The sequence below is a fragment of the Amblyraja radiata genome, chromosome X (genome assembly GCF_010909765.2).
Source record: "Amblyraja radiata isolate CabotCenter1 chromosome X, sAmbRad1.1.pri, whole genome shotgun sequence".
Taxonomy (NCBI): Eukaryota; Metazoa; Chordata; class Chondrichthyes; order Rajiformes; family Rajidae; genus Amblyraja; species Amblyraja radiata.
The window spans coordinates 9,151,974-9,171,166 of NC_045999.1; the positions used below are offsets into that span (position 1 = coordinate 9,151,974).

Below are 19,193 nucleotides of genomic sequence, written 5' to 3' on the forward strand. Positions count from 1 at the left end.
AAGATAAAAATGGGGTTAAACCACTTCATAAGTTATATAAACCAATTTAAACAGAGTAACTGAAAGCTAGCTGAAATGAAAGGAAGAAAATATAAGATAATAGCTGAGAAAAAGCCAAATTGCTGGAGTAACTCAACGGGTCAAGTTGCATCCCTAGATAAGACGGAAAGGCAATGTATTAGGTCAGTACACTTCAAATTAAATATGTTTTATATTTATAAAATACATATTTTCTTATGTATCCTTTAGATATAAATCAAATAGCTGAATCTGTTTTGATGCATTTGGCGGTGCGTGCGCGTGTGTGTGTGTGTGTGTGTGTGTGTGTGTGTGTGTGTGTGTGTGTGTGTGTGTGTGTGTGACACACACACACACACACACACACACACACACACACACACACACACACACACACACACACACACACACACACACACACACACACACACACACACACACACACACACACACACACACACACACACACACACACACACACACACACACACACACACACACACACACAAATAAAGAAGTTCCCTGTTCTTTTCAAAACAATGCAGTGGAATGATTCACATTGGCACGAGAGGAGACATGGGTCTTCGGTGTCCTCTGCAAGACCATGTGTCTGATCTATAGGAAGTAACTGCAGATGCAGGTTTAAACCGAAGATAGACACAAAAAGCTAGGGTGATGCAGCAGGTTAGACAGCACCTTTGGAGAAAAGGAATAGGTTTTTTTTTTCAGCTAACAATGATCTATTCTACATTTTCCTTGATCTCCATTCCCTTTGTCTTGTTTTCACACCTTATACTTCCTTATTTAGGATCTCTTTCTCCCCTGACATCAGTCTGAAGAAGGGTCTCGACCCCAAACGTCACCCATTCCTTCTCTCCAGAGATGCTGCCTGTCCCGCTGAGCTACTCCAGCATTTTGTGTCTATCTCAGGTTCTTTTTCTTGTTCCTTTTCTCCAGAGATGCTGTCTGTCCCGCTGAGTTACTCTAAGCATCTTGTGTCTATCAAGTGTCTGATCTGCCGCGTTCCCTCAGCATCGTAGCATCAACCTCTGGCAGATTTTCTGGGGGTGAGATTCCACTACACCACTACGAGATGAACAAGCTTCATAAAGAGCGGCTTGCAACACATATGGGCGATTACCCAGCTCATCCTTCACTTTGCTTCGAGCTCAGAACGCTGCATGAGGGGCTTCATCAGCAACATTCGCACTTCAGTGTGTGTGGACCGCAGTCTGCTCCAGCGAGGATGGCAACAGATCTGGTTATGACGAGTATAAATCCTTCAATATAACTACATGGTGCTTAAGTAGTGTTTTCTTTTGATCAGCACTTTTCCCCCCCTCACACTTGCCTGTACTTGGATTAATTTAGAATGTAATAATTAATTTCCGAATGAATTCTGACACTTCCCCTCGCACTCACCAAGATGCTGCAACCTGCTGTTTACAATATTGAAGCTCTCACGATGTGACTGTAACATTGGACACAGAAGAGGCATTAAAATCTGTCACAACAGACCCATCTGTTCTTGCAGAGGGGACATCTCAGCTAAGACAGGTAGAGAATTATCTTGCAAGACCGTACTCTATGTTACTAACAAGACATTGTTTCAGAAGACTGACAATTGAAGGGCTCACTTGAAGCCACGCTTGGAGCAATGTCAAGGGCCCCTTTACTTTCTGCTTCTCCCAAACAAATAACACGGCACTGACTGTGTGGCATAAGTAGGAAACCAACCATTTGGTGATCAATGAAGAAAGGTCGCGACCCAAATTGTCACCCATTCCTTCTCTCCAGAGATGCTGCCTGACCCGCTGTGTTACTCCAGCGTTTTGTGTCTACATTTGGTGATCACTATGGGTATTACCACCTGATCATTCTACAGAACGGCACAGAAGCGCAACTGTTAGAGCCGCTGCTTCAGCGCTGGAGACCCGAGTTTGATCTTGACTTTGAGTGCTGTCCGAGTGGAGTTTGCATGTGCTCCTTGTGACCACGTGGGTTTCCTCCAGGTGCTCTTTCCACACCGCAAAGGCGTGCAGGTTTGTAGGTTAATTGCCCTCAGTAAAATTGCTCCTAGTGTGCAGAGAGTGGATGCGAAAGTGAGATAACATAGAACTAGTGCGAATGGGCAGACTAAAAGCTAGAGTAACTCAGCAGGTCAGGCTGCACCTCTGGAGAAACGGTATAGGCGACGTATCTTCAGAAGTGAACTGGTGATCGATGGTCAGCGTGGACACGGTGAGCGGAAGGGCTTGTTTCCATGCTGCATCGAGCAATCGATCATTCCACGTTTCAGCACCAGCAGTACGGCTAACCAAGGCAAGTGGTGTAATCTTTCAAGTATCTCATCTCGAGTTCAGAAGTTGCCACTCCTAGGTATTTATGGCAATAAGCATATTTTGCATTCCTTGCTGGATTCAATTATTGCCAACTGTGGAGGAAACCTCAGACTTGTATCAAGCAACCTTAAGACACGATCTGCTGAAGAGAGGAAACATTCATAGGCCTGCAAGTGGAACCAAACACGTCCGCTATGTAGACTGAAATGAAAGCCCAGGGGAACAAAAGTTCATGGGAGGGTATTTCAGCTCTAGCTTCTCATAGTCAACACCGAGCTACAGGGAGAGGTTGAGCAGGCTAGGCTAGGACTGTATTCCTTGGAGCGCAGGAAGCTGAGGGGTGATCTTATAGAGGTGTATAAAATCATGAGGGGAACAGATCGGGTAGGCACACCGAGTCTCTTGCCGAGACTAGGGAAAGACAACCAGAGAACGTTGATTTAAGGTGAGAGGGGAAAGATGGAATGGGAATCTGAGGGATAACTTATTCAAAAAAAAAGTGGTGGGTGTATGGAACGAGTTGCCAGAGTAGTTGCCAGTGGCAGGCACTTTTGCAACGTTTGAGAAACATTTAGACAGGTACAAAGGGCAGGTTTAGAGGGAAATGGGCCAAACGCTGCCAGGTGGGACTAGTGTAGATGGGACCTGTTGGCCGGTGTGGGCAAGTTGGGCCGAAGGGGCTATGTCCACACTGTTCGACTCTGTGACTCTATGACTAAACTAGGAAGATTTTGTGTCCAATAGCACAGCCGCTGGGTCAATAATAAATAGAGGATCGTGTAATCAATGTTCAGGGCACCGACTTACATTCTCAGTTTCCTGTTTTTAAACCAAAGTCCAATCTTGCACTACATTTGAACCCTCCCGTGACATTTTATTTCAGCTATTAACTTTCACTGGAACCTTGTCAAAACCTTACAGAAATTCAGGTTATTAACTGTATTTCCTTGTCCACCTTCAAAGGAACAGTCTCAGCTTTGTTAAACGTGACATTCCAGTATATCGGCAGTCTTATTATAATCCATTATCCCTCACATTAACTTTCCCCCTTCCATCTCCACCTATTCTTCTGCCACCTAGCTATACCAGGGTGCTTTTTATTGTAACCAATTCAGTTTGGTTTAGTTTATTGCCACATGTACCAAGGTCCAGTGAAAGCCTTCTGTTGCGTGCTAACCAGTCAGCGGAAGGAGAACACACGATCACAATCGAGCCGTCCGCAGTATACAGATATGTGATAAAGGGAATAATATTTAGCGCATTAGATAAGTCCAGTAAAGCCCGATTAAGGATAGACATAGACATACACAATAGACATAGACAATAGGTGCAGGAATAGGCCATTCGGCCCTTCGAGCCAGCACCGCCATTCAATGTGATCATGGCTGATCATCCCCAATCAGTACCCCGTTCCTGCCTTCTCCCCATATCCCCTGACTGCTATTTTAAGAGCCCTATCTAATTATCTCTTGAAAGCATCCAGAGAACCTGCCTCCACCGCCCTCTGAGGCAGAGAATTCCACACTCACCACTCTCTGAAAGAAAAAGGGTTTCCTCGTCTCTGTTCTAAATGGCTTACTCCTTATTCTTAAACTGTGGACCCTGGTTCTGGAGTCCAAGGATCACCAATGAGATAGATAGCTGCTCAGGACCGCTCTCTAGCTGTTGATAGAGTGGTTCAATTGCCTGAGAGCAGCTGGGAAGAAACTGTCCCTGAATCTGGAGGTGTCTGAAGAAGGGTCTCGGCCTATTCCTTCGCTCCTCAGATGCTGCCTCACACGCTGAGTTTTTCTCTAGCATTTTTCTCTACCCTGAATCTGGAGGTGTGTTTTTTCACACTTTTGTATCTCTTGCCTGACGGGAGACTGGAGAAGAGTGAATGACCGGAGTGAGACTTGATTATGCTGTTGGCCTTGCCGAGGCAGCATGAAATGTAGATGAGGTCAATGGAAGGGAGGCTGGTTTGTGTGACGGTCTGGGCTGCATCCGCAATTCTCTGCAATTCCTTGCCATCTTGGATGGAGTGGTTCCCAAACTGTGCCACGATGCATCCCAATAAAATGCTTTCTACGGTGCGTCTGTAGAAGTTGGTTCGAGTTGTTGGGGACATGCCGAACTTCCTAATCACTGTTGTAATTCTGTTGCAACCAAATTACACAGTGAAGTGCAAATGGAGTCAATGAAGGGAGGTTAGTTTACTTCCTGATTTGAGGAAGGACATCCTTTTGATTGAGGCAGTGCAGCGTAGGTTCAGCAGATTGATCCCTGGGATGGCAGGACTGTCATATGAGGAAAGATTGAAAAGACTCGGCTTGTATTCACTGGAGTTTAGAAGGATGAGGGGATCTTATAGAAACATATAAAATTATAAAAGGACTGGACAAGCTGGATGCAGGAAAAATGGGAGGTCATTTAAGACTGAGGTGAGAAAAAATCTTTTCCACCCAGAGAGTTGTGAATTTGTGGGATTCCCTGCCACAGAGGGCAGTGGAGGCCAAGTCACTGGATGGATTTAAGAGAGAGTTAGATAGAGTTCTAGGGGCTAGTGGAGTCAAGAGATATGGGGATAAGGCAGGCACGGGTTATTGATAGGGGACGATCAGCCATGATCACAATGAATGGCGGTGCTGGCTCGAAGGGCCGAATGGCCTCCACCTGCACCTATTTTCTATGTTTCTATGTTTCTTAGCAGCACAACTTTCCGGTGTTAAAAGATACTGGAGCCACTGGGCGAAACCCATGCACTCACTCTGATGACAGCACCACTGTATAGTCCTACTTCTCCAAGATTTCTTCTTAATGATTAATTGAAAGATTCAGCAAGGAAATAAGCCCTTCGGACCACCAAGTCCACACACACCATCGAGCACCCATTCCCACTTGTTCTATGTTATCCCACTTTCTCATCTACTCCCGACAGGCACGGAGCAATTTACAGAGGCCAATTAACCCACGTCTTTGGGATGTGGGAGGAAACCGTAGCACCCTACGCGGTCACAGGAGGAACATGCAAACTCCACACAGTCAGCACCCAAGGTCAGGATCAAACCTGGGTCTCTGGAGCATGGAGGCAGTAGCTTCAATAGCTGTGCAACTGTGTTGTCACCTGTACAATTACTAGACAATGCAGTCACAATGTGAGATCTTCCCCCCCTACTACAAAGCTCCCATCCCTGGGACTATTCTCGTGACCCGTTGCCACACTGCTTCCATGGCAAGCACACCCTTTCTTAGATCAGGAGACCAAAACTGGAAGCAGTACCCAAGGACCTTGACCATTGATTGTCCAAGAATTCTGCGCAATACAAAACAAACCTTCTGGACAATTCTGAGAAAAATCCAGAAGACAAATACGGAAAGGCCTAATGAACCACCATGGCCTAAAAATCCATCAAGCGAGAATGAAATGCTCGGAGAAGGAGAAAGAGGTGCAGCGCACAGGCCTTGAACCTGGTGAGATGCAGGAGGAGCCCGGCCAGGACTCACCCCACAGAGCCCAGTCCCTGCAGTGGTTATTAAGATGGCTGATCCGTGGGCGGTTGCTGCTGGGTCGCAAGTCGGGGCCTGATCAATCCCGGCTGGGTCGCCAGGGCGAGGGTGTCTGATGTTGTGAGACCCCAAACACCCGATGACCCCAGGTCACATCACCGAGGATGCGTCCCAGCGCATCTAGGAGATTTATATTTTTCACACTTTCACAGAAGAAATAAAATGCTGGAGTTACTCAGCAGGTCAGGCAGCATCCTGGACATTGGAGTTACTGAACCAGTCCGTGAATCAGTCAGTCAATGTGCTCTCTACCATACACATGTAGAAGTTCGATCGAGTATTCGGCAAGATCCTGAACTTCCTCAATCTTCTAAGGAAGTGGAGGTGTTGATGAGCCATCTTTGTGATGGATTCACAAGGAAACAAATGTGTACAATCCCCTACCCCACACGTGCCACAAACAGAGCAAACATCACAGGAGCAAATCATGCCCAACTTCTTCATCCCAACTTCAGCTTGTGGCACTGAGCCACCCTACCCACCAGATCACATAGAACTGGGATCTTGCAGCTCACCAGCCACCTAGGAATAACCCCAACCTGAAGCCCTTCACAAGCTGTCAAATATATTTTTGAAGTTGAATAACTGGAAGGAAATTCTTTGGTAAAATGAACATGCCAAGTTTGGACAATGTTTTATCATAGAGCATTACAACATGCAAACAGGCCCTTCGGCCCATCCTGTCCTGCTGACCAAATTGGAATATTGGGCTGGTCCCATTTGGCCTGCAGTTCTCTAAACCCTTCCAGTCCATACATCGGCCCAAATGTCTTTAATAAGTCAATTGTAACCCCTTCTATAGCTTCCTCTGGCTGCTCATTCCAGACTAATCATTTAGACTGTAGGGAAGCACACATTAGGATTAAAATAAGTTTGCAACTGGTCATAAAACTGGTCCTGGGGCTGATAGCAAGGAAGCAAGGCTAAAGAAGGTCTGAGCAGTTGGGCAGAAAACCGGCAATTGAAATTTCATTCAGAGAAATGTGAGATGCATTTGGGAAGGTACAAAAAAAAAGGGTGAGAAAATATAAAATTAATGGTAAGATATTGAATGATGCAGAGGAACAGAAGGTTCTTGGAGCATTTGTCCTCAGATCCTTAAAATGTAGAACAGGTCATTAAACTGTTTTATTTTTTAAAGCCTAAGGGACACTTTGCTTTATTAGTTAATGCACTGAATGCAAAAGTAAAAGGATAATCTGTGTCGGTGATGGGATAAGTCCCTGAATTAATATTTTACAACCCAACTCACAAAGGTCGCTATTCCATGTTCTCCAGAGATGCTGCCTGAGGGCGGCAGTGGCACAGAGTTGCTGCGCCAGAAACCCAGGTTAAATCCCGACAATGGGTGCTGTCTGTATGGAGTTTGTACGTTCTCCCTGTGAAGAAGGGTTTTCTCTGGGTGCTCAGGTTTCCACCCACACTCCAAAAACGTATAGGTTTGTGGTTTAATTGGCTTTGGTGAAATTGTAAACAATCCCTGGTGTACAGGATAGTTCTAGTGTCCGGGGATCGCTGGTCGTCGCGGACCTGGTGGGCCAAAAGGTCAATATCGCTAAAGTCTAATGTTTAAACTGTCTTCATACTGACATCCCAGCCAAGGAGGAACAGAGGGAAATAGTATGAAATAGATGAGAGAAACCAGTAAACAACCGTGACAGAACTGTACAGTTAATCCTGAACCTTTTGTTTTAAATAAATCCATTGTTAGTCTGCATTGTTAGGCAAGTCAAGGTAGAGATATTAGACAAAAAATGCTGGAGAAACGCAGCGGGTGAGGTAGCATCTATGGAGCGAAGGAAATAGGCAACGTTTCGGGTCGAAACCCTTCTTCAGACTGAAGTTACTGCGTGTGTAGGCAGCAACAAGTCCCATGGCATGAAATTCTCTCGATGTCCTTACAACCCAAAAGGTATGAACATTGAAATTCCCAATTTTAGGAAATTAACCAACAAGCACCTCTTCCCAGTGCCCCACCTGGGTGCCCACCCATTTCTCCCACAAACCAGCCCCCCTCATTCCCCGCCCCCCTTGCCCCACTTTTGCCCTTCTCATGCATTCACATTTCTTCTTATCTCAGATTCATCTGTCTTTCCATTCCTGGCCTTTGTCCAACCACCTGCCAATAACACACCCACCCGCCCCCCCCCCTGTATCCACCTATCGCTTGCCTGGCATCGCCCTGCCCAACACCACTCTTCTCGCTACCGCAATCAGTCTGAAGGAGGTTCCAGACCAGAAACTCCACCTGTCCAGGTTCTCCAGAGAACCGGTCTGACCCGCTGAGTTACTCCAGCACTTGGGTGTTATCCTTTTCCTTTAAACTCGCTCCTTTCATTTCCCTTGTGTGGGCTCAATAGATATTTGCCTCCCACACCTGAACCCCTTAATCTGGTTCCCTATTTTAGACGTACAATACAGAGGCAGGTTATTGGGCTCAAGTCCGTGAAGAAGACAGGTGGAATGCAAGTCAGTCACCCCTTCTTTATCAATAGATCATAATAGATGTCACCTATTCCTTTACTCCAGATGCTGCCAGAACCGCTGAGACTCTAGCTTTGTGTGTTTATCTTCGGTTTAAATCAGCATTGTTCCTTTTTTGCATATCTTTCATTCATTTGTTCTATCTCTCTCTATATCACCGTCTATATCTCTTGTTTCCATTTCCCCTGAGTCTCGGTCTGAAGAAGGTCTCGACCCAAAACGTCACCTATTCCTTTTCTCCAGAGATGCTGTCTGACCCGCTGAGTTACTCCAGCTTTTTGTGTCTACATCCAGTTCCTTCCTACACATGATAGATGTGCAACTCTTCCACCCACCTGTCTTTGCTCTGTCAATACTAGTAATGTTATATAATCCATCACTAACTAGATCTGCTAACGTTAACCATCAGGACATGAAAGAACTCATCCTGGTTAAGCCAGGCGAGTGACAGAAAAGCCTACACACAGCTATAATTAAACGCTCGGGAAGAATGTAACATATCCTTGTGATTATTAAATCATGGTTTCATTCTTTTCATTACTGCCCACAGATCTTGATTAAACCACATAAACCATATATCAAAGATAAAAATGTATGGTGCAGCAGCTGGATCCAAAAGTTGCGAGAGAAATGAAGTGTGAGCAATAAATCAAAACTCAATTTACAACTCAAGCCATCAACATAAACTGTCTTCCACATCACACGACAAACTCTAGGCTATATTCTCCTCAAGATCAGCTTAAGATCAACATTAGCTGGAAGAGCCTCTGCCTCGCAGCACCTGGGACCCGGGTTCAATCCTGACCACGGGTGCTGTCATAGAAACATAGAAAATAGGTGCAGGATCATCCAACTCAGTATCCCGTACCTGCCTTCTCTCCATACTCCCTGATACCTTTAGCCACAAGGGCTACATCTAACTCCCTCTTAAATAGAGCCAATTAACTGGCCTCAACTACCTTCTGTGGCAGAGAATTCCAGAGATTCACCACTCTCTGTCGGCGCGAAGCTTGCACGTTCTCCCTGTGGCCGTGTGGGTTTTCTCCAGGTGCTCTGGTTTCCTCCCACATTCCAAAGACGTGCGGGTTTGTAGGTTAATTGGCCCTCTGTAAATTGCCTCTAGTGTGTAGCGAGTGGATGCAAAATCGGGATGGCAGAACTGGTGTGAATGAGTGATCAATGGCTGGCATGAACTAGATGGGCCCAAGAGCCTGCTGCCATACTGTATCTCTAAACATTAAGCTATCAGAATATTTGATTAAAACTAAACAGAAATTGATTTTTTTTAGGGGTGGCCAGTGGCGCAGCGGTAGAGTTGCTGCCTTACAGCGCTTGCAGCGCCGGAGACCCGGGTTCAATCCCGCCTACGGGTGCTGTCTGTACAGAGTTTGTACGTTCTCCCCGTGACCGCGTGGGATTTCTCCGAGATCTTCGGTTTCCTCCCACACTCCAAAGACGGACAGGTTTGTAGGTTAATTGGCTTGATGTATGTGTAAATTGTCCCTAGTGTGTGTGTAGGATAGTGTTAATGTGCGGGGATCACTGATTGGTGCGGACTGTGGGCCAAAGAGCCTGCTTCCGCGCTGTATCTCTAAACTAAACTACAGTATTTTCTTTAAACCTCAATTTGTAATTTTGATCTATTTATAATTAGATACTAATATCCCTAACTCTCATCAATCAAATGTCTCACATAAAAAAGGCAATTGGCTCCACTGGTCTATGCTGAATATCCATGTTCTCTTCCCTACTTTCTTTATCTAAACACTTATCTAAATACTCAGTGCTGGAGGGGAGAGTAGACTCTGGGATGGATGTGCTTGAGAGTCGTATGAGGCGCAAGGTGCAGGTCATCCTGAAAAACCCCGGGCATCCCCTCCATGTAATTCTGGAGAGTCAAAAGAGCACTCTGAACAACAACCGGCTCCTCTCCCTGCGCTGTAGCACGGAGCGGTTCAGGAGATCCTTCACCCCTGCACCCATTAGGTTTTATAATTCGGACCGCTAGGCTGTAGGGGGGATGCGTTTTTGCATTTTTTAATTTTTAATTGTTAATTATTGGTCTTTTTAAGTATTTATTGCTCTCAGGTATTGTCCACATTGTATTTTATGTATTTTCTGTCTGCGTTCGTTTTGAATGTGTGGGTTTGTTGGTTGGGGGCTTCTGGACATCTGAATTTCCCTGAGGGGATCAATAAAGTATTTATTATTATTATTATTATTATTATTGACATTACCAAAACCTTCACATTTATTTTCCCGTCAGGAGTCTTATAGAAACTTACAAAATTCTTAAGGGGTTGGACAGGCTAGATGCAGGAAGATTGTTCCCGATGTTGCGGAAGTCCAGAACAAGGGGTCACAGTTTAAGGATAAGGGGGAAGTCTTTTAGGACCGAGATGAGAAAAAAAAAATTCACACAGAGAGTGGTGAATCTGTGGAATTCTCTGCCACAGAAGGTAGTTGAGTCCAGTTCATTGGCTATATTTAAGAGGGAGTTAGATGTGGCCCTTGTGGCTAAAGGGATCAAGGGAGTATGGAGAGAAGGCAGGTACAGAATACTAAGTTGGATGATCAGCCATGATCATATTGAATGGCGGTGCAGGCTCGAAGGGCCGAATGGCCTACTCCTGCACCTATTTTCTATGTTTCTATCAAACTTTCCACAAAAATCTTTTGACTCAAGCGTAGTTTCCCCCAGACACCCCCCTCCATTTGGATGGCATGGGGGGAGGGGGGTCTGAGGAAAATAACGATACTGTGGTTAATGCTGCTTTGATGTATCTCTGTTCCGAGAAGCCACGTTCAATCTGTGTGGAATCTGCATGTGTTTTTTTCCCCTGTAATCAGGTGCGTTTCCCCTGTGTGCTCCAGTTTCCTACCACATCTCAGACAGCTGGAAGGTTAATTGGATGCTGTAAACCATCCTAAGCACAGGTTGACAGCAAAAGGAATTAAAGGGCCACGTATGAGAGAGAATAAACGTCAACATACGCAGAGAGATAAAGAGGAGGAGGCAAGGACTAACTGGATTGCTCCAGGAAGAGATGGCATGGACCCAGTGGGTAGAATGGCCTCCATCTGAGGTCATTGTGAAATATTAGGAAGACAAAAATGCTGGAGAAACTCAGCGGGTGGGACAGCATCTATGGAGCGAAGAAAATAGGCAACGTTTTGGGACGAAACGTTGCCTATTTTCTTCGCTTCATAGATGCTGCCGCACCCGCTGAGTTTCTCCAGCACTTTTGTCTACCTTCGATTTTCCAGCAACTGCAGTTCCTTCTTGAATAAAATATTAGGAATCTGTAGGAAGGAACTGCAGATGCTGATTACATCGAGGTTTACTCCTACACAAAATGTAGGAGTAACTCAGCAGGACAGGCAGCATCTCTGGAGAAGGAATGGGTGACGTTTTGGGTCGAGGCCCTTCTTTAGTCCAGTTCTGTTCATTCCTTCTACCCAGATGTGCTGCCTGTCCCGCCGAGTTACTCCAGCATTGTGTTTATCAAGATATTAGGAAACCTACATAGGGCTCTTAAAAATAGCGGAGACACGCTAGAGGCAGGAAACATGTTCCCGATGTTGGGGGAGTCCAGAACCAGGGGCCACAGTTTAAGAATAAGGAGTAAGCCACTTAGAACGGACACGAGGAAACACTTTTCCCTCACAGAGAGTGGTGAGTCTGTGGAATTCTCTGCCTCAGAGGGCGGCAGAGGCAGGGTCTCTGGATGCTTTCAAGAGAGAGCTAGAGAGGGCTCTTAAAAATAGCGGAGTCAGGGGATACGGGGAGAAGGCAGGAACAGGGTACTGATTGGGGATGATCAGCCATGATCACATTGAATGGCGGTGCTGGCTCGAAGGGCCAAATGGCCTACTCCTCCACCTATTGTCTATTGTCTAGATTTCAAATTCCAAGTAATTCTGCCTCGAGAAAGAATTTGGCTTACGATTTAAATCAGGAGAAATGTTCGAAGACTCTGCCCGATTCCTCCCCCCCCAATTCCCACGAGGTGCTGCCACTCCACAACTTTTGCAATCCTACAACCGTCACCACCGCAAGATGTTGGCAGCCCACGAGAGAAAGACCAGCAGCGTGGAGAAAACTTAGCCTCGGCGCTGCCAGTTATGAAATGCCAATGCAGCGTTGTGCCAAAACACAGCCCACTCCCAGACACCCACAAGCCTCCAGCAGCAGGAGCCTGCTGCACAGTAGCTCCCCGCCGCCAGTGAAATAAGAAACAAAGGGCGTAAAAGTAACTCGATTTATACTCTTCACATTTGCCGAAATGGCATCAGATCAAGTTAAAGCTCCATTTGTAAACATAGATGTTTCACCATGGCACTTCATGCCCACTGACATCCAACACAGTCATTCTCATAGCAGCAGCATTACAGGGTAAACAGGCTCGTTGCTTCATCACCGTCCTCCTCCGACATATTCCCCGACTCATCGTTTCCAACCTCCTTCCATCCCAATTCCGAACCACCCCACACACGCCACCTGCTCTCCCTCACAGTGGCCAACTCTTCCCTTCCACCTGCCCCACACAACTTCCTCTCTCATCCGACCCTTGTCCACGCACTAAATACCAGCTTTCCGTTCACAGTCCAACCCGTCCCACTCCACAGCCCCATCATAAACTCATCGAACCATTTACCAAATCATTCCTGATTTACCTCTCCCCTCCATTTCATAGTTCTTCACTCTTTTCCTTATCCATTCTTGCCCCCATTCTCTTCATCTCTTCTGATCCCTCTCACACACATCACCCTCGCGTTCCACTGTCATGATGTTCTCCTCTACCCTTCCCCACTTCCCTTCCCAGAACTTTTCCATTAACCTCTCCCCCCTCACCTATACCTGCTCTCCTTTTTTCCCCAACCTCTCATCTCCCTCCTCCGATTCCTCCTCTCTTACCCCTTCTCAGAATCTCCCCCATGCCCTCTCTGCCCTCCTCTCCTCCACAGCCCGATCCCCCATTCATAGCCCCGATTCCTCGGCCTGCCTCACCTACACCCCCTCCTCCCCTTCCTCCACTGCTGCACCTCCTACAGCAGCCTGGTTGTTCCCTCCTCTCTGCCCCCTGCCTGGTCCCTGTTCCGCAGCCAATATCTCACACCCTCCCCGCTCCTCCCAACTTCACCACCCTCCCACACAACCTGCTTCCTCCTCCTCTCACAAGCCAGAGTGCTTCACCACCTGCTTGCTCTGGCCATCACTCTGGCTCCCCTCAACAGCTACAAAACCTCACCCCCCCCCCCCCCACCAAATCCAGATTCACTTTCCTCCAGCAGTCAGTTCCTTTACCCTCCTTCACCTAATTCCCTCACCCCTCCCTACATCACCATTGTCAAGCCCCCTCCGTTACACCCATAGGACCCTTCATATATCCTCCCGCGCCTTCACCCCTCATCCTCTCTCCCCCCACCCATGCCTCTCTGCTCGCTCACATCTCTACCTCTCCCACCCTCCTCTCTCAACCTCAGCCTGTCCCGTTTCCCCCTCTCTCTTACCCTCGCCTCCCCTTTCACAGAATTCCTCCCCCATCTTTCCCTCCCGATCTCCCTTGTCGCCTTCCTCTCCTCCGTCTACCTCTCCCCATCTATCTCCATTAACCTCTCTCCTTCTATTCTCCCTCACCATTTCCCCGCTCTCATCTCCCTCGCTCGTTGACCTAATCTCCTTCCTCCCCTCTCCGTTCTGTCTTGTACCCCTTTCTCCCTCACTCCTCCCTTCACAATTTTCCTCCCCCTTCTTCTCTAGCCACCCTCATACTCCATCCTCGTCTATCTTCCCCACTCATCATTCCCCTCCTTTCCCACTTCACCCTCCTCCACATCACCCACTGCCTCCTCCTCACTCATGTACCCCTTCACCTCCCGCCTCCATCTCCTTGCACCCCGCTCCTCACTCTCTATCTGTCTCTCCCCTCCCTATCCCTTCATCTGCCACCGTCCATCCCTCCACCACAATCTCTCCCCCTCCTCCTTTTCTCTCTCCCTTCCTTCTTTTCGCTCCCTTCCTCTCCCTCTCTTCTCTCCATTCTCTTCATTTTCTCCCTCCTCTCTCTCCTTTCCCTCTCTCCTTCCCTCACCTCCTTCTCTCCATTCTCCCTCTTCTCTCCTCTCCCTCTCCTTCCCTTCTCTCTCTTCTTCTCCCTCCCCCTCCTCCTTCTCTCCCCTCCTCTCTCTCTCCTTCCCTTCCTCTCCCTTCTCTTCTCCCTCTCATTCTCTCCCTCCTTCCACCCTCTCCCTCCCTTCTCCTCTCCCTCACTCCCTTCTCTTCCCTTCCTCTCCTCCCTTACCCTTCTCTCCCTCTCTCCTTCCCTTCTCTCTCCTTCCATTCCATTCTCCTTCTCTCCCTCCTTTCTCCTTCTCTCTCCTTCTCTCCTTCCCTTCCTCTCCTTCTCTCCCCTTCCCTCCCTTCTCTCCCCTTCTCTCCCCTTCCCTCCCTCACCCTTCTCTCTCCTTCCCTTCCTCGGTCCTCTTCTTTCTCTCATCCGTTCTCTCGTCCTTCCCTCCCTCACCCTTCTCCCTCTCTCCTTCCCTCCCTTCTCCCTCCACCCGCCACTGTCTCCCTCCCTCTCCCCTCCACGCCCGTGTTCCCCACTCCGGGCTGGGTTGGGTTGGCCTACCTTCTCCCCGCCGGCCGGCCGGGCGCCGCCTCACCGAGTGCCAGTGCCGCCGCCGGTGCCGGTGCCAGTGCCGTTGCCAGTGCCGTTGCCAGTGCCGGTGCCAGTGGCCGGTGCCGCTGCCAGTGCCGGTGCCAGTGCCGCCGCCGGGCTCCGTCTCCGGTTTTCCTTCCTCTGTTTTTCTTTCCTCCTCCGGAAGAAAAGGGAAAAAGCCAGAGCAGCCACGCCGGAAGTCGCTCTGCATCACCGGCCGCCGGGCCGGGAGCGCTTCCGGGTCAGTGACCCCGCCCTCCCCGCCCGGCGTGACGTCATACTGCCCCGTGACGTCAGAGGACAACAACCACCTTCCACCCACCCACCACCCAGGTGACAATGGAGTTCAAGGAAGGAACTGCAGATGCTGGAAAATCCAAGGGAGACAAAAATGCTGGAGAAAACTCAGCGGGTGCAGCAGCATCTATGGAGCGAAGGAAATAGGCAACGTTTCGGGACGAAACCCAAAGGAAATAGGCAACGTTTCGGGTCGAAACCCGAAGGGTTTCGGGACGAAACGTTGCCTATTTCCTTCGCTCCATCGATGCTGCCGCACCCGCTGAGTTTCCTCCAGCATTTTTGTCTCCCTCAAGGCGCTCACTCTGCCCCGACACCAAACCAGGTGCCTCTGGCATGTCCACGTTGTCGCCGCACCTGCTGGCGTACGTACGCAAAGATCGAACCCAGTGTTCGGAAGCCGCGTCAGGAGGGGCCGCTTGTTTCGCGCGCTTTTTCCTTGCGCGCGTTAGTTCAGCGCTGACCACCGTTGTGGGCAGACGTGTCTGAAGAACCTGTATACTGGAAATCGAACTTTTGAATAAAGATCTATTGGAAACCCCAGTTGTCGTTCCTCAGACCGCCAAAATATGATATTTATACCCCCCTTTCAGGTGAGGCAGAGGTTCACGTAGGGTTGCCAACTGTCCCATATTAGACGGGACATCCCGTATGTGTGAGTGGTGAATCTCTGGAACTCTCTGCCACAGAAGGTAGTTGAGGCGAGTTCATTGGCTATATTTAAGAGGGAGTTAGATGTGGCCCTTGTGGCTAAAGGGGTCAGGAGGTATGGAGAGGGCAGGTCAGGATACTGAGTTGGATGATCAGCCATGATCATATTGAATGGCGGTGCAGGCTCGAAGGGCCGAATGGCCTACTCCTTCACCTTTTTTCTATGTATCTTGGGCTAATTTGGTTTGTAGCTAATGATATCCCACTTTTCAAGAAAGGAGCGAGAGAGAAAACGGGGAATTATAGACCAGTTAGCCTGACATCAGTGGTAGGGAAGATGCTGGAGTCCATTATTAAAGTAATAATGGCGCATTTGGATATCAGTAAAAGGATTGGTCCAAGTCAGCATGGATTTATGAAGGGGAAATCCTGCTTGACTAATCTTCTGGAATTTTTTGAGGATGCGACAAGTAAAATGGATGAAGGCGAGCCAGTGGAAGTAGTGTATCTGGACTTTCAGAAAGCCTTTGATAAGGTCCCACACAGGAGATTATTGGGCAAAATTAGAGCACATGGTATTGGGGGTAGGGTATTGACATGGATAGAGAATTGGTTGGCAGACAGGAAACAGAGTAGGCATAAACGGGTCCCTGTCAGAATGGCAGGCAATGGTGAGTGAAGTGCCGCAAGGCTCGGTGCTGGGGCCGCAACTATTTACAATATATACTAGACTAAGTGGGACCCGTTGGGTCCCAGCATTACACAGGAGGGCTGGTCATCCAACGCAATATTCCACCTCTCCACCAATTCTAATATTGGTGGCCAGTTGGGTGGGGGGGGGGGGGGCTTTCTGGAGCGCTAGTATGGGTGTTGTGGGCTGAAGGGACTGGTTTCCAGAAGGCTAGTATGCAAATTGTGCGCCAAATGGATTATTGGGCTGGCGTCTCAGTCAATCAAGCCTGTTGTGCTGGCAACTCACTCACTCACGGCTGGTGGGCTGGTAGTTGACTCACGGCTAATCCTTGAAATTCTATTTCAAGCAGGGTATAAGGCCACCAAATTCAAGTGCAGTTTCTTACCACTTCTAGCAGGGTGCAAGGCCACCAAATTCAAGTGCAGTTTCATACCATTTGAAGTAGGGTGCAAAGCCACTAAAGACAGCGAGTCATGACCGCTCCCTCCTCCATCTTGCAGAGACTGAGCCACACCCACATTTCCGGGTTTTATAACCCCCCCCCACCGGAAAAGGTGTGGCTTTCATGGAATGATTGACAGGAGAGAGATTCTCAACATTTAAAAAAAAACTAATAACACTTTTATTTTTCATTGATGGGAAGAATTCTCTACACCTTTCAACTTCATGCCACCATTTGCAGTAAGTGGTGCCTTTTAACTTCAAGCCAATGCACCCAAGCCACCATTTGCAGTAAGTAATGCCTTTTAACTTCAAGCCATTGCATCCAAGCTACCATTTGCAGTAAGTAGTGCCTTTCAACTTCAAGCCAATGCACCCACGCCCCCATTTGCAGTAAGTAATGCATTTTAACTTCAAGCCAAAGCAACCAAGCCACCATTTGCAGTAATAGTGCCTTTCAACTTCAAGCCAAAGCTCCCAAGCCACCATTTGCAGTAAGTAGTGCCTTTCAACTTCATGCCACCATTTGCAGTAAGTGGTGCCTTTCAACTTCAAGCCACACCCAAGCCATCATTTGCAGTAAGTGGTGTCTTTCAACTTCAAGCCACACCCAAGCCACCATTTGCAGTAAGTAGTAAAAAAACTAATAACACTTTTATTTTTCATTGATGGGAAGAATTCTCTGCACCTTTCAACTTCATGCCACCATCTGCAGTAAGAGGTGCCTTTCAACTTCAAGCCAAAGCACCCAAGCCACCATCTGCAGGAAGTAGTGCCTTTCAACTTCAAGCCAAAGCAACCAAGCCACCATTTGCAGTAATAGTGCCTTTCAACTTCAAGCCAAAGCTCCCAAGCCACCATTTGCAGTAAGTAGTGCCTTTCAACTTCATGCCACCATTTACAGTAAGAGGTGCCTTTCAACTTCAAGCATAAGCACCCAAGCCACCATCTGCAGGAAGTAGTGTCTTTCAACTTCAAGCCACACCCAAGCCATCATTTGCAGTAAGTGGTGTCTTTCAACTTCAAGCCAAAGCAACCAAGCCACCATTTGCAGTAAGTAGTGCCTTTCAACTTCAAACCAAAGCTCCCAAGCCACCATTTGCAGTATGTAGTGCTTTCAACTTCAAGCCAAAGCACCCAAGCCACCATTTACAGTAAGTAGTGCCTTTCAACTTCAAGCCAAAGCAACCAATCCACCATTTGCAGTAAGTAGTGCCCTTCAACCTCATGCCACCATTTGCAGTAAGTGGTGTCTTTCAACTTCAAGCCACACCCAAGCCACCATTTGCATTAAGTAGTGCCTTTCAACTTCAAGCCAAAGCAACCAAGCCACCATTTGCAGTAATAGTGCCTTTCAACTTCAAGCCAAAGCTCCCAAGCCACCATTTGCAGTAAGTAGTGCCTTTCAACTTCATACCACCATTTGCTGTAAGTAGTGCCTTTCAACTTCACGCCACAATTTGCAGTAAGTAGTGCCTTTCAACTTCAAGCCAATGCACCCACGCACCCACGGAGTAAGTAATGCATTTTTACTTCAAGCCATTGCACCCAAGCCACCATCTGCAAAAAATAGTGCCTTTCAACTTCAAGCCACACCCAAGCTTTAGAACCAATAGTCATTTTTTTTGCAAGCTTTAGAACCAATAGACATTTTTTTGCAAGCTTTAGAACCAATAGACATTTTTTGCAAGCTTTAGAACCAATAGACATTTTTTTGCAAGCTTTAGAACCAATAGAGACACTTTTTTTGCAAGTTTTAGAACCAATAGAGACACTTTTTGCAAGCTTTAGAACCAATAGACATTTTTTGCAAGCTTTAGAACCATTAGAGACACTTTTTTTGCAAGTTTTAGAACCAATAGAGACACTTTTTGCAAGCTTTAGAACCAATAGACACTTTTTGCAAGCTTTAGAACCAATAGACATATTTTTGCCAGCTTTAGAACCTATAGACATATTTTTGCAAGTTTAGAACCAATAGACACATATTTTTGCCAGCTTTAGAACCAATAGACATATTTTTGCAAGCTTTAGAACCAATAGACATATTTT

General features: G+C 47.4%; 1 protein-coding gene across 5 annotated transcripts in view; it reads right to left on the reverse strand.

Moving 5' to 3' along the window:
* The window catches only part of LOC116968252 (casein kinase I-like), a 200,439-nt gene extending 185,165 nt beyond the window's left edge, over positions 1–15,274 (reverse strand). For 3 of the 5 annotated variants that reach the window (XM_033014943.1, XM_033014945.1, XM_033014942.1), the window contains exon 1: positions 15,029–15,274. The gene's annotated coding sequence lies outside the window, so the exon portion shown is untranslated. The remainder of the gene's footprint in view (positions 1–15,028) is intronic. The other 2 variants (XM_033014947.1, XM_033014946.1) reach the window with 1 other exon arrangement.
* Between the last annotated feature and the right edge of the window lie 3,919 nt (positions 15,275–19,193).